The 12800-nt window shown below is 53.0% G+C and overlaps 1 pseudogene; it reads left to right on the top strand.

Annotated features, from left to right (window-relative positions):
- Window positions 1-2983: 2983 nt before the first annotated feature.
- Window positions 2984-12100, top strand: LOC120383930 (annotated as a pseudogene).
- The last annotated feature ends 700 nt before the right edge of the window (window positions 12101-12800 follow it).

Genomic DNA, 12800 nt, shown 5'->3' with positions numbered 1-12800 from the left:
CATGGTGGTAAGGCCACTGAGCTCTGCCCATTTTTTAACATGGGCACAGTTTGGGGGGAGGAGGCCACTGCAAGCCTTGGGCAGGTGCAGAGTGTCACAGGCAGTGGTTGTGCTTCAGGCAGGGCAGCTGATCAGCTCCTCCCCATGAGGAACAGCCCCTGCCCGTGGTGCCAGCTTCTTCCCAGTCCCAGCCCCTCTGCACAGGCTGGGGGAGGGGCTAACTTTAGGGTGCACAGGCTGTGCTGTGCTGGGGCCCTATGTCCTGGCCCCAGAAGGAGGATGGATTTCACCTGCCCAACCCCTGCACTGCATGCAGAGAACCCAGTTTTGGGGTGCAGTGAATGGCAGTCAGGTGACTGACCAAGTCACTCAGAGATTGATCCAAAAGCCTTCTATGTGAGTGGGAAGCTTTCCTCTGCTGTCAAGCGGCACCAGATCAGGGTGTGGGATCTTCTTGTGCCTTGGGGTCTCTGCTTGCGAAAGAAGTTTATTAACACTCAGGTTATCGGCATCTCTGGGGAAGTGGCTGGTGAATGTTTCTCAGTCATTGTTTGACACCAATTACTAAGATCCATTGTACATTGAATTATAATTTTGATGGTTCAACCCCCAGTGAGCACCCAATTAGCATCTTCACTGACATGAGCTGTGAATATCTAAGGGACACAGCCCTGAGCACCTGTCCCTTTGCCTTTCTCACCACCGCTGGATTTCAGTGTCTGCTCCCAGGTGTCTGCCCCCCTAGACTCTCCCAGGCCCCCTCTGTCTGTCCCCAGATCCCATCCTGCAGCCAGGCTGGACAAGTGACCTGAGAGCCTTGGGGACAGGAGAGCTCTGGTTAGCCCATCCCCTGTACAGCGCAGGAGCCCCAGTGCCAGCTCCCCTCACACCCGCTGCCATCTGCAGAGAGCCGGGAGTCCCGGAGAGCTGGGGAGACTGTGCAGGGAAACAGAAGCAGGAGCCGCCAGGTTAAGAACAGGTGTGACGGCTGCTCTCTTGGGCAGCGCACCCAGCACTGAACCAGGGACCCCTAGAGCTCTCTGTTTGTCCCACACCCTGTGCAGTGCAGGATCCTCGTGCCAGTTCCTCACACCCGCTGCCCTTGGCCATTGGGCCCCAGCCTCACCTGGTGTGGAGGAGATTGGTCTCAGTACAGCACTGAGTCCCTGGCCTCTCTGCTGGGACTGAGAAACAGTCAGTCCAGGCCTTGCTGGGAGTGGTCGTGTTACAGGGTCACCTGCCCCACTACCCCCAGGCTGAGCTCCCAGCACATTCCACAGGCCCCTGAGCTCCCATCAGATGGACTTTCAGCCAGGGCCGGTGCAAGTAAGTTTTGCACCCTAGATGAATTTCCACCTTGAACCCGCCCCCTGCTAACCCCGTCCCCCGCTGCAGCTAATCGAGGAGCTAACCCCTACCCAAGGAGCCCGCCGCCACCGCCCCGCCCAGGGAGCCCCCCGCAGCAACTACCCACCTCTGCAGCTATCCCCGCCTGGGGTGACCCTGTGCCATGGAAGCTAATCCTCCCTGGGAGCCTCCTGAGCAGCTAACCTCGCCGGGGAGCTTGCCCCAGCTCACCTCAGCTCCGCCTCCTCCGCTGAGCACGCCAGCACTGCTCTAATTCTCCTCCCCGCCCAGGCTTGCAGCGCTGATTGGAGGAGACTTAGAGCTGGGCTGTGTGCTCAGTGGAGGAGGCAGAGTGGAGGTGATCTGGAGCAGGGAGCAGTTCCCCTGTGCGCCACCGCCCTCCCCCCGTTACTGCGGGCAGCCCTCCCCTCACACACACACCCCCCCAGCTCACCTCCATTCCACAGCCTCGCCAGAGCGGACTTTTATGTGTCCCCAACTACTAGGCGCCCTACACAGCCGCCTAGTTGGCTTAAATGGTTGCACCGGCCCTGCTTTCAGCCGCAGTCTGTGTGGTGGGGGGGAGGAATTGGGTTATTGCCCTGAGGGAGGGAGATTTACCTGCTCACAGACAATTTTAACAGTTCTAAAGCTTCAACTTTTTGAATCTCAGTGTCCAGTGTCATTCAATAGTTCTGGTCCGACCGAAATATTCTCTGATCCCCCCATAATTTCCCAGAGCTGTGACCATTTACATTGGTAACAATTGGAATGAAATGCTGAAACCCAGATTTTTGTGCAACTTGGAAAGTTTACAATAAATATAAAAATTGCTTAAAATGAGCATTATGTATCAAAATTATGTAGTATAAAACAAGAAAGAATCCCCCCAATTTTGACTATCGCTCCTCAGCCACACAGACCCTGCTCCTGCAGGCTCGTCCTCACAGGGAGAGCTGACGTCCATGTGAAGCCCCAGTGACCCTCCCCACCAGCACAGGGGCTGATTGCCAGACCAGAGCCCTAGTGGTCAGTGATGAGCTGCCAAAATACTAACAACCGGTTCCCTCCTCCTCACCCCATGAGGGGTCATGCCCCCCCGACTCCTGTCCCATCCAACCCCCCCATGTTCCTTGACAGCCCCCCCCACCCATGCCCTATCCACCCCCCTTCCCTGTCCCCTGACTGTCCCTTGCCACCCCATCAAACCCCTTCTCTCATTCCTGATAGAACCCTGGGGACCCCTACCCCATCCAACCACCCCTTCTCTCTGTCCCCTGACTGTCCCTGGAATCCCTACCCCTAACTGCCCCCCACCGCCCCATCCAACCCCTGCGCCTTCCTGACTGCCCCCCCGACCCTTGGCCCCGTTCAGTCCCCCTGTTCCCTGCCCTCTGACTGCCCTGACACTAATCCACCCCACCCCAGCTCCCCTACCCTCTTCCAACACCCCCTCCCTGCTCCCTTACTGTGCTGCCTGGAAGTGGGGAACCACCCGGCCAAGGTCGGGCCGGGCAGTGGCCCCTCCCCCAGCCTGTGCAGGGGCTTCTAAATTTAACAACCGGTTCGGGCGATCTGGTGCAAACTGGCTGCGGCTCACCACTGCTAGTGGTAATTTTTTCACCACAACCTCCAGGGCTCTGATCTTACAGGTAGGCCCCTTCCAACTGAACAAAGAGCAGGAGTCAGTTCCAGGAAGGGAAACAGCCCCTTGCTGCTGCAGGCGGGGCATAGTTTGAATTCAGGAATTTGAAACAAAGCCTGTTACAAACTGCCCAGAGGGAGCCATGGCTGCAGAGAACCCCGTGGAAAGGCTCCAGAAGGAAGCGACATGTCCCGTCTGTCTGGAGTATTTCATAGAACCTGTCATCGTGGAGTGTGGGCACAATTTCTGCAGAGCCTGCATCAGCCAGTGCTGGGAGGGATCCACTATAGCTGTCTCCTGCCCTCAGTGCAGAGAAACTGTGCAGCAGAGAAACCTCAGGCCCAACAGGCAGCTGGCAAACATGATAGAAATCGCCAAGCAACTGAGTTTACAGGCAGCAAAGGGAAGCGAAGGGGACAGGGTGTGCGGGAAACACCAGGAGGCTCTGAAACTGTTCTGTGAAGAGGATCAAACCCCCATTTGTGTGGTGTGCGACAGATCACGGGCTCACCGCGCTCACACGGTGGTTCCCATCCAGGAGGCTGCTCAGGAGTACAAGGTAGGGGACTGCTCTCCCATCTAATGCATAATAACCTGTAATTCAAATCCAAAGTTAATAGCATCACAAGTTTCCTTAGACTTGTGTATCTGTGTCACTCAGCTGTGTGTAGCCTTCATTGCATGAAAGAGGCTGTACAAATTAATGATACTCCAGCCTGACAAGAAAGGCAAGAGAACGATTTAAAAATTGTCTGATGTGGGATTGTCTGATGTGCGATTTAAAAATTGTCTGATTGTAGCAAGGATGGGTAAGAATGGTGTCTCTAGCCTCTGGTCGTCAGAGCATGGAGATGGATGGCAGGAGAGAGATCACTTGATCATTGCCTGTTAGGTTCACTCCCTCTGCGGCGCCTGGCATTGGCCGCTGTCGGTAGACAGAAACTGGGCTAGATGGACCTTTGGTCTGACCCGGTACAGCCGTTCTTCTGAAAGTTTTCTCTGAGCAGCTGAATCCTTTTCAATTCAGCTCCCACCAGTGAACTAAGGGAACTCTCTGCAGACCGGAAGTGATTAAATGCCCAGTGAGGTTTGATTCACAAGAGCTGCAGGCCAGTCTCTGTGGGAGCGCTGCCTTCAGACTGGAGAAGGGGGAGTTACAAGCTGTGGCTGTTATTACTGACTGTGTCACAGGGTTTATTATTGTTATTGGCATCCCAGCAGCCCCTACAACCCCCAGATGAGATCTGACCTCGATTGTGGGGGGCCCTGTAGAAAACCCAGTGAGGGACAATCCCTGCCTTGAGCCATTTACAATCTAACTCAGAGGTGGGAAAACTACAGCCTGCGGGCCACATCCAGCCAAAGGCCCATCCTGCCTGTCCTCTGATCTCCTGGCTGAGGAGGCTAGCCCCTCCCCGCTCCCATGTTGTCCCACCCCTGGTCTAACTGGACAAGAGAGACAAAAGGTGGGAGGAGAAACAGAGGCACAAAGAGGGGAAGTGACTTGTCCAAGGTCACTCAGTAGGTCAGTGTCAGAGGCAGGTATAAACCCCCATTTTTCCAAGGCCAAGCCCAGTGCCCTAACCACTAGGCTACACTGTCCACTCAGGAGCACGGGGCAATGATGACATGTGGACAGTAGGAGAAAAAGACTTGAGAAAAGCCCCAGACTCACCAGGGAGACGAGGTTTCCCAGGGGGAACCTGAACTTCTGTGTTGCTCCATGAGGGGTTAAACTCAGATGCTGCCGGTCTGCACTAGAGGAGATCACTGGGCTAAACGCTGTGTGGGACCCTGAACACCTTCAGTCCGCACACAAAAGGGCTCTAGACAGCTCAGGTCCATGCCAGGTACCACTGGGATTACACTGGATTGTAGCAAAACCAACCCCAGGCTGGAGCTGACCGGTGCCAGTCTGACCTGTTCTGTTCTGTACATGGGCAAGGACCAGCCAGAGTGGTTCCATTAGTCCCACCAGGCAGCCTTTAGAAATCTCCCAGAATGCACTGCTTCCGGGATCTTTACCAGGGAATGGGACAGTGGGGACCTACCCAGAGGGCTTTGCCACGGAAAGGGTTTAGGGCAGCACTGGGGGAAATCCCAACAGTTCCTTATACAAATCTGCCTCGTTAGGAGGGGCCCTGAGGCATCTCCAGAATATAGGACATGCCCACGCCTACCAGCATGGGGCCCTCCCACACCTGAATCGATCAGCCTGCTTGGGCCCTCCCCCGCCTTTGTCAGCTCGACCCCACCTGCATCATTCTGCATGGAAGTGCCACTCAAACCCCTGCCCCCACCCTCACTGGTGTCCTCCTGCATCCTCGGTCTCCTCTTCCCTCTTTTTCACCGGATGAAGCCACACCCAGTGCTGGGACCCTACCAGACACGAATAGTGCTCCACAAAACTGGGACTGTGGAGCTTCCAACCAGACGAATGGCCTCCTGACGTCTCATGGGGTTTGCCCTGGTGCCTAGACCAGCTCAGCCCAACCAGTAAAGTCCCCATGGCTTCAGGGCTGAAATCCCAGCCCATATTGAAACCCTGGTGGCTTCTGGGATTTGTATCACTTTGTTCATTAAACCTCAAAAACAGATTTATTGATTCACCCCCATGTGACTCCAATGTCCTGTTATGCTCTGTACCACTCATCAATTCACAAATACCAGTTAAGCTTGGTTATAATTGAGATCTGTCTCTAATTACTAAAAAGACTGAATCTGAATTGGTAACGAGTCTGATAATGACACACTCCCACTCTGCACTGATAAGGTTTCATCTCCTTGGTGGCCCTAATGTCACAAAGTGATTAGGACCAACAGCCATCTTGGATGAAAAAACGAAAAGCTCCACACCCCTCTCAACCATTCAAATTCAAGTTCCCAAATCTTTCTGTTTCTTCAGCAAAAAATCCAGACCCAATTGAAGACTCTGAGGGCAGAGCGAGAAAAGCTGCTGGGATTGAAAGTGACTGGAGAGGGGAAAAGCCAGGAGTATCTGGTAGGTGCCTGTTGTTATGAACCAGCAGAGACTGGCAGTGGGAGGTCTGTTTGGAGGCAGATTCCTGTGTGGCCTACATGAACATGGGCTTGTGTGTGTTTCTCCATGACCATGGATTACTGGGTTAGATTTGTGCATAGACAAGCCCTAAAGTTCCATTTCAGCTGATCAATGAATGTCTAGCTCTTGTGACTTGCCCAGAAATCCCCCTCAAATGAACTGAATGTCCCTGTGAAGTGCTGTCCACTGGGTCTGGTCATTTCGTGCATTAACATATTTGTTTCTTTTTTCTCCCCTGGTGTCTCTGTCAGTGTAGTGCTGAGTCCTGCCTCCTGCTGCTCTGGGTCTGAATTCCCAGAGACCATGAATGACATAATATACTAACATGACAGACATGGAAACCTCCCTTTCAGAGATACAGGGGCTGAAGGGGAAGCTGTGAGAGAATCCTCTCCCTAGGGTAAAGTCAAACGTCAGAAATCTTAGGATTTTCAACTAAGTTCTCCCTCCTGCACACTCAGCTCTCCGTGAAAGGACCCCAGGCTCCATCCATGTCCCTGACCAGCCCTTGCCCTATTTCATACAGAAACAAACACAAACCGAGAGGCAGAAGATTGTGTCCAAATTTCAGCAAGTGCAGCAGTTCCTGAAAGAACAAGAGCGACTCCTGCTGGCCCAGCTGGAGAAGCTGGACCAGGAGATTGTGAGGATCCAGAATGAAAATGTCAGTAAACTCTGCGAGCAGATTTCCCTTCTCAGTGAGCTGATCAGTGAGCTGGACGGGAAGTGTCAGAAGCCAGCGAGTGAATTCCTGCAGGTGAGACAGGGAGAAACAGAGGCGCCGATTCCATGGGTGCTTAAGGGCCAGAGCACCCATGGAAAAAAATTAGTAGGTGCTTAGCACCCATTGGCAAAAAGCTCCCCCCTTTACTCCCAGCACCTCATGCCCACCGATCAACTCCTCCCCCTCCCTCCCAGCTCTTCCCACCTGCCTCAGTGGTAAGAGGGAGGGTGGAGGTGTGGCATTGGGGAAGGGGAGGACTTGGGGCAGTTCCTGGGGTTGAGCACCTCCAGGGACAATTAGAAGCCAGCACCTCTGATTAGAAACATCCCAGTTCCCCACACAGGGGAGGGAGGGCTCCTGAATCATAAGCACTGGAGCCAGCGGTCAGAGATCTGAGTGTAACTCGGCATGTGCATTGCAGGCATGTGAGTGACTATTGTTCTTTGCAGAGTTACAGAGAGAGATATCAGAGATGGAAAAGCCCCATTAGCTCAGGGAATCCATGGCCCTGGGATCAGGGCAGGACCTCTCTTCCCCATATTTGCAAAATCCCTTCGCTGGGATCCCCTGTGTGAATCAAATGGAACTGACAGTCTTTCGTCTATCTCTCTCCCTTTCCCTCTAGGATGTCAGAAGCACCTTGAGCAGGTACGTAGCTCCCTCTCACTCCCCCTCGCACTTCACAATACTGGGAAAGGGTTTAATGGTGATGTTAGCACTGCATCTCCCCAGGGCTGTACAGCAAAATGAACGGGGAAGGTCACATTCTAGATACAAATCTCTCTGATCAACTTCATCCTGAGGTTCTCACCCTTGCACAGAAAACTCTGGGATTCTCCATTCAGTGGGAAGGACTGACCTCAAGTATTTCCCAGAGATGTCACCTCCCTGGGGGACTGGCCTCCTCAGGATAGTGGAGATGGAATAGGGGTCTGTCACTGCTGGGGCCTGGTTCCCATTCAGCCCAGGCCAGCAGTGGTCAAGAGTCTTTCCTGCCTGAGGACTGTTTGGAGACCTGTGTGGAATGAGCTGGGGAGGTGGGAGTTGGTGCCTCAGTCTAGTTCCTAGGGACAGATTTCTGCAGCTGGGAGAAGCAGAGGAATTCTAACTCCAGGCCCATTAGAACAGCGACTCTAGCAACCACTTATAATGAGTCTCACAACGAACTGTAATCACATGAAATTGTTTCTCTATAGGTGTAAGAAGAGGAAGTTGCAGCAGCCAGAGGAGATTTCTCCTGGACTGGATGAGCAAGTCAGTGGTTTCTCCCAGAAAACTATTGCGCTACTGGAGGCTCTGAGGAAATTCACAGGTACCTAGTAGGAATCTAGGAGGGGAAACAGGGATAAGTGTCTGAGGCTGTGGAAAGAGAATGGCACTGGTCAATTGGTTCATAGTTAGATTATGCTTCTATTTAATTGTTGGATGAGAATGCCACACACTTAGGGTCCAAGACACTCAGGATGATTAATTCAACCCGTTATTTGTTCCAAAAGCATGTCGTGCCATTACAATTACTGTTAAAGTAAGAAATGAAAGACATACTGAAAGAAATACTGCCCACTTACCTTCTCCTGGGGCATAGGCATGTCATGATGCATTTCTCCTATGACGCTCCTTACAATGTCTGACGTATTATACACATCCAGAGTATATATTTATTAGTTCTTTTCCAATCACCTTTGAATGTTATGAATAGGAAGTATCTTGTATAACTCATACACTACACATGCATGTGTGTTATCATTGTAAGTATCTTCTAACTGGCAGGGCTTTTGCTGTCGAAGCTATTTTATTCGTTTATTACCAGTCATTACACACTGACGTGCACGGGTCATTTTGACCCTTTTCTCCACATGGGACTTTTTGAACTTTGCTAACTGCTCCTGGGCAGCACATTGTGGGTGTCTGGTGTCTTTAAGCACATTGTGTGGTCGAATTATCTCTGTATCCCACAGGGGAATTTATGAACACATCACTTAATAACAAGGTCACTTAAGGAAACATTTCCCTTATGTCAAATACAATGATTTCTGAAAATCTTACTTCATTATATAACAGAAAATGTTCTACCAATCCCAAAGGATCGGACACATTATACCCCAGATTAACAAATGTTTCAGATCTTGCCCAAATACACGCTACAGCCATTTCTTGTTAACGAAACTAAACTTTATTAAAAAACAAAAGAGAGAGAGTATGGTTAAAAGATCAGTATACACACAGACATGAGATTGATTCATCGAGGTTCAGATTCATAGCGGAGATGGCGAGCTTTCTAGCTGTAAAGAGTTCTTTCAGAAATAGTTCATAGTCCAGTGTCCAATATCACCTTGAGGGTGTACCAGCATAACTGGGACCTCAGTCTGGCGACTCAAACTTCACCTGATGAAACCTAAGCAGAATCAGGACCCAAGGATCTTTACTACAATTTCATGTCTTTTGACAAGTTGGGAGTTCACAAGGATGTTGGGTCCATTGCTGGGAGATGCCTGAATGAGAGAGGAAAGAGGTTTCAGACCTTTTCACATTAAATACTTGAGCGTGTCTCCGTCTCTTTCTGTGTCATGATGAAAACACAGTTCTAGGAGATCAGAGTGATGATACTGTTATAAATATGAAGCCTGAAATCTCACCTCTCTTATCCTTTCCCCATCCAGACACTCTGCCGTCTGCACTGGAGAGAAAAAGAGGGGAACCACTCGGAGCACACAGACAGGGTGAGATTGCAGCCTCTTCCCAGCACTGGCCCCTCTCAGCGGCCCCACCCCTGCTCCTCTTCCCCCGAGACTCTGCCCCTGGCCAGGCCAGAAACCAGAGCCAGGCTCCCACCCAGGGTGCCCAAGTGGCACTATGGAGCCTGGCACCCTCCACCTGCCTTGGGTGGAGCACCCCGGTAAGCGGGGACATGGAATGGGGGCTGCTCTCAGGCCTGCCAGAAACCCACCCAAGGCAGGTGAAGGGTCAGGGGATCTCCACAGCAGGCAACGCTCCCAGCCCGGCCAGGGGTCAGGACTTGGTGGGAAGAGGAGTAATGGGGCAGGGCCACGGAGTGGGCGGGGCCACCAGTGGTGGGATCTCGTGCCCCACCCCCAACTTCTACCAAGGGTCCGGAACTCCTGGGGAGATCCCAAGCCAACATCACACATTCCAGGGAGCGGGGACCTGGGCTGGGGGCTGCTCTTAGGCCCCGCAGAAACCCACCCAGCAGAGGTGGAGGATTAGAAGCTCTCCACAGCAGCCAAGTTCTCAGCCTGGCCAGGGGGCGGGGCCTCAGCGGGATGAGGGGGAGTGGGGCAGGGCATAGAGGGGGTGTGGCCACAGGTGGTGAGACCTCGTGCCCCCCACAGCAACTTGTTCCAAGGTTCCAGAACTCGTGGGGAGATCCCAGACTGACACCAACCTTAGTGCTGAGTTCATGCCCACGCTGATGAACAGAAACAGTCACTGAGCAGCACCCGAACAGAGCTCTCTGCCCTGAGGGCTGACACATCCCTCTGCTTTACCCTGGTGCAGGGGGTCTCCCCCTCACTCTCTCCAACATCCTGCCTTTCCTGTGGGCAGGGCTGGGCTCTCCCATTGGAGCTGCTCACTGCTTCCTGGATTGGGGAGATGCTCTCCCTGTGATGCTGCCAGCTCCTCCCCTCTCTCTAGGCTGGGGATGGGGCTCCCCCACCCAATGCCCCTTCCTACTCTCTGATGTTAAGCAGCTCTTCCCCAGTGCTGCACCTTCCTCTCTGTTCCCCGGCCTGGGAGTGGAGGCTGCCTTAGGGGAGGGAGTTTCCCTCTGGGGTATAAAGCTGGTACCGGCCTCCTCTGCTCCCTGCTCAAGAAAAGCTTCTGACGCCTTCCTGGCTGTGTCTGTGCCCCTGGGAATGGAGCAGCCCCAGCAGAGGGAGCCGGGAGCTGAAGCTTCTGGAAGCAAATGAGAAACACACTAGGCCCTGGTCTATGCTAAGGGGGGGGGGGGGGTTCGAGCTGAGATATGCCCCTCCCCCATCGACTCCGCTTCCGCGGAGGAGAGAGCTTGGGCATCGATTCATCGTGTCTAGTCTAGACTCTAGAAATTGATCCCTGATAGATCGATCACTACCCTGAGGAGCTACAGTGACATTTCTGCTCAGTCTCTGGTGCCCAGGGCAGAGGCAGCTCCCTGGGATCCAGGTCTCTCCCAGCCAGGACGGGGCTGCTGGGGAGTGTGAGAAATGGTCCCAGCCACCCCCAGGGCTGAGCTCTGCCCCTAACGCTCTGATTCTCTCTCCCCAGTGAATGTGACTCTGGATCCAGACACGGCAAATCCCATCCTCGTCCTGTCTGAGGATCGGAAACGTGTGAGACGGGGAGACACATGGCAGCGACTGCCCATCAAACCTGAGAGATTTGACACTGTGATGTGTGTGCTGGGCTGTGAGGGATTCACCTCGGGGAGACATTGCTGGGAGGTGGAGGTGGGGTGGGGAAGCTGGGCTGTGGGGTGGCCAGAGAGTCTGTGGGGAGGAAGGAAGAGATCAGCCTCAGCCCTGAGGGGGGGATCTGGGCTGTGGAACGATGGGGGGATCAGTTCCGGGCTCTCACCTCCCCTGCGACCCCCCTGCCCCTGAGCCGGGCTCCCAGCAGGATCCGGGTTTGTCTGGACTGTGACCGGGGGCAGGTGACATTTATCGATGCTGGTGATGAGGCCCCGATCTTCACTTTCCCGCCCGGCTCCGTCCCTGGGGAGAGAATCCGACCCTGGTTCTGGGTGGGACGGGGATCTCCGCTCAGACTGTGTCCCTGAGACATGCAGGGCAGGGGAAATATCTCACTGGGAGCCCGGAGATCAGCCTCTCTAGCCTCACACACCGTTGTCTCTGTGACCTCTCCCTGTGGACTTTCTATCACACTCCCTTGTCTCTATGACCCTGGAGGCTGCTGCATGGTAGAGAAGCCAATCCCATCACTGACCCAGGGACTGTGCAGCCTCTTTGCCGCTGTCCTCTATGATCCAGGAGGACTCTGGGGATCCTGGGTCAGACAGTGCCACTGAGACATGGGGGGGAAGAGCCCACTGGGAGTGGAAAAATGGGTTTCTCTAGCCAAGTAATCCTAGCCCCTATGGCCTGGAGGACTCCTGTCCACCCAACCTCTGGCCTCTTAGCTCTATGATCCCTGGAAGCTCCTCCCCCTCCCTCCCTGCAGCACCAGGTATGGGAAGGGAAGGGGTGAAGAACTTCTGGGGGTGCAGGAGCAGAAAAGAGGTTTTACCATCAATGCAATAAATCCACCTCCAGGAGAGGCAGTAGTTAGAGCAACAAAAATTTTGCCCATGACCTATCTGCATCTACATCAGGGATTAGCAGCAAAGAATCCTGTGGCACCTTATAGACTAACAGACTTTTTGCAGCATGAGCTTTCGTGGGTGAATACCCACTTGCATCCGACGAAGTGGGTATTCACCCACGAAAGCTCATACTGGAAAACGTCTGTTAGTCTATAAGGTGCCACAGGATTCTTGGCTGCTTTTACAGAACCAGACTAACACGGCTACCCCTCTGATACTTGACATCAGGGATTAGATTGACCTAACTACATCACACAGGGTGTGTAAGTTTTCACAGCTCTGAGCAATTGTCATAACTATAAAGGGAAGAGAACAGCCCTCCTGTGTACAATACTATAAAATCTCTCATGGCCAGAGACACCAAAATCCTTTTTTACCTTTAGAGGGTTACGAAGCTAGGAAACCTGGCTGACACCTGACCCAAAGGACCAATAAGGGGATAAGATACTTTCAGATCTTGGTGGGAGGAAGTCTTTTGTTTGTGCTCTTTGTTTTGGGGGTTGTTTGCTCTTGGGACTAAGAGGGACCAGACATCAATCCAGGCTCTCCAAATCTTTCTGAACCAGTCTCTCATGTTTTAAATTTGTAAGTAACAGCCAGGCAAGGCGTGTTAGTTTTATTTTTGTTTTCTCAACTTGTAAATGTTCCTTTTTGCTGAGACGATTTTACCTCTGTTTGGTGTAACTTTGAACCTAAGGCTAGA

The sequence above is a fragment of the Mauremys reevesii genome, linkage group 15, assembly GCF_016161935.1.
Source record: "Mauremys reevesii isolate NIE-2019 linkage group 15, ASM1616193v1, whole genome shotgun sequence".
In the NCBI taxonomy this organism is placed as follows: Eukaryota; Metazoa; Chordata; order Testudines; family Geoemydidae; genus Mauremys; species Mauremys reevesii.
Note: the sequence above shows the minus strand (reverse complement) of the source record. Positions and strands in the feature narration are given on the sequence as shown.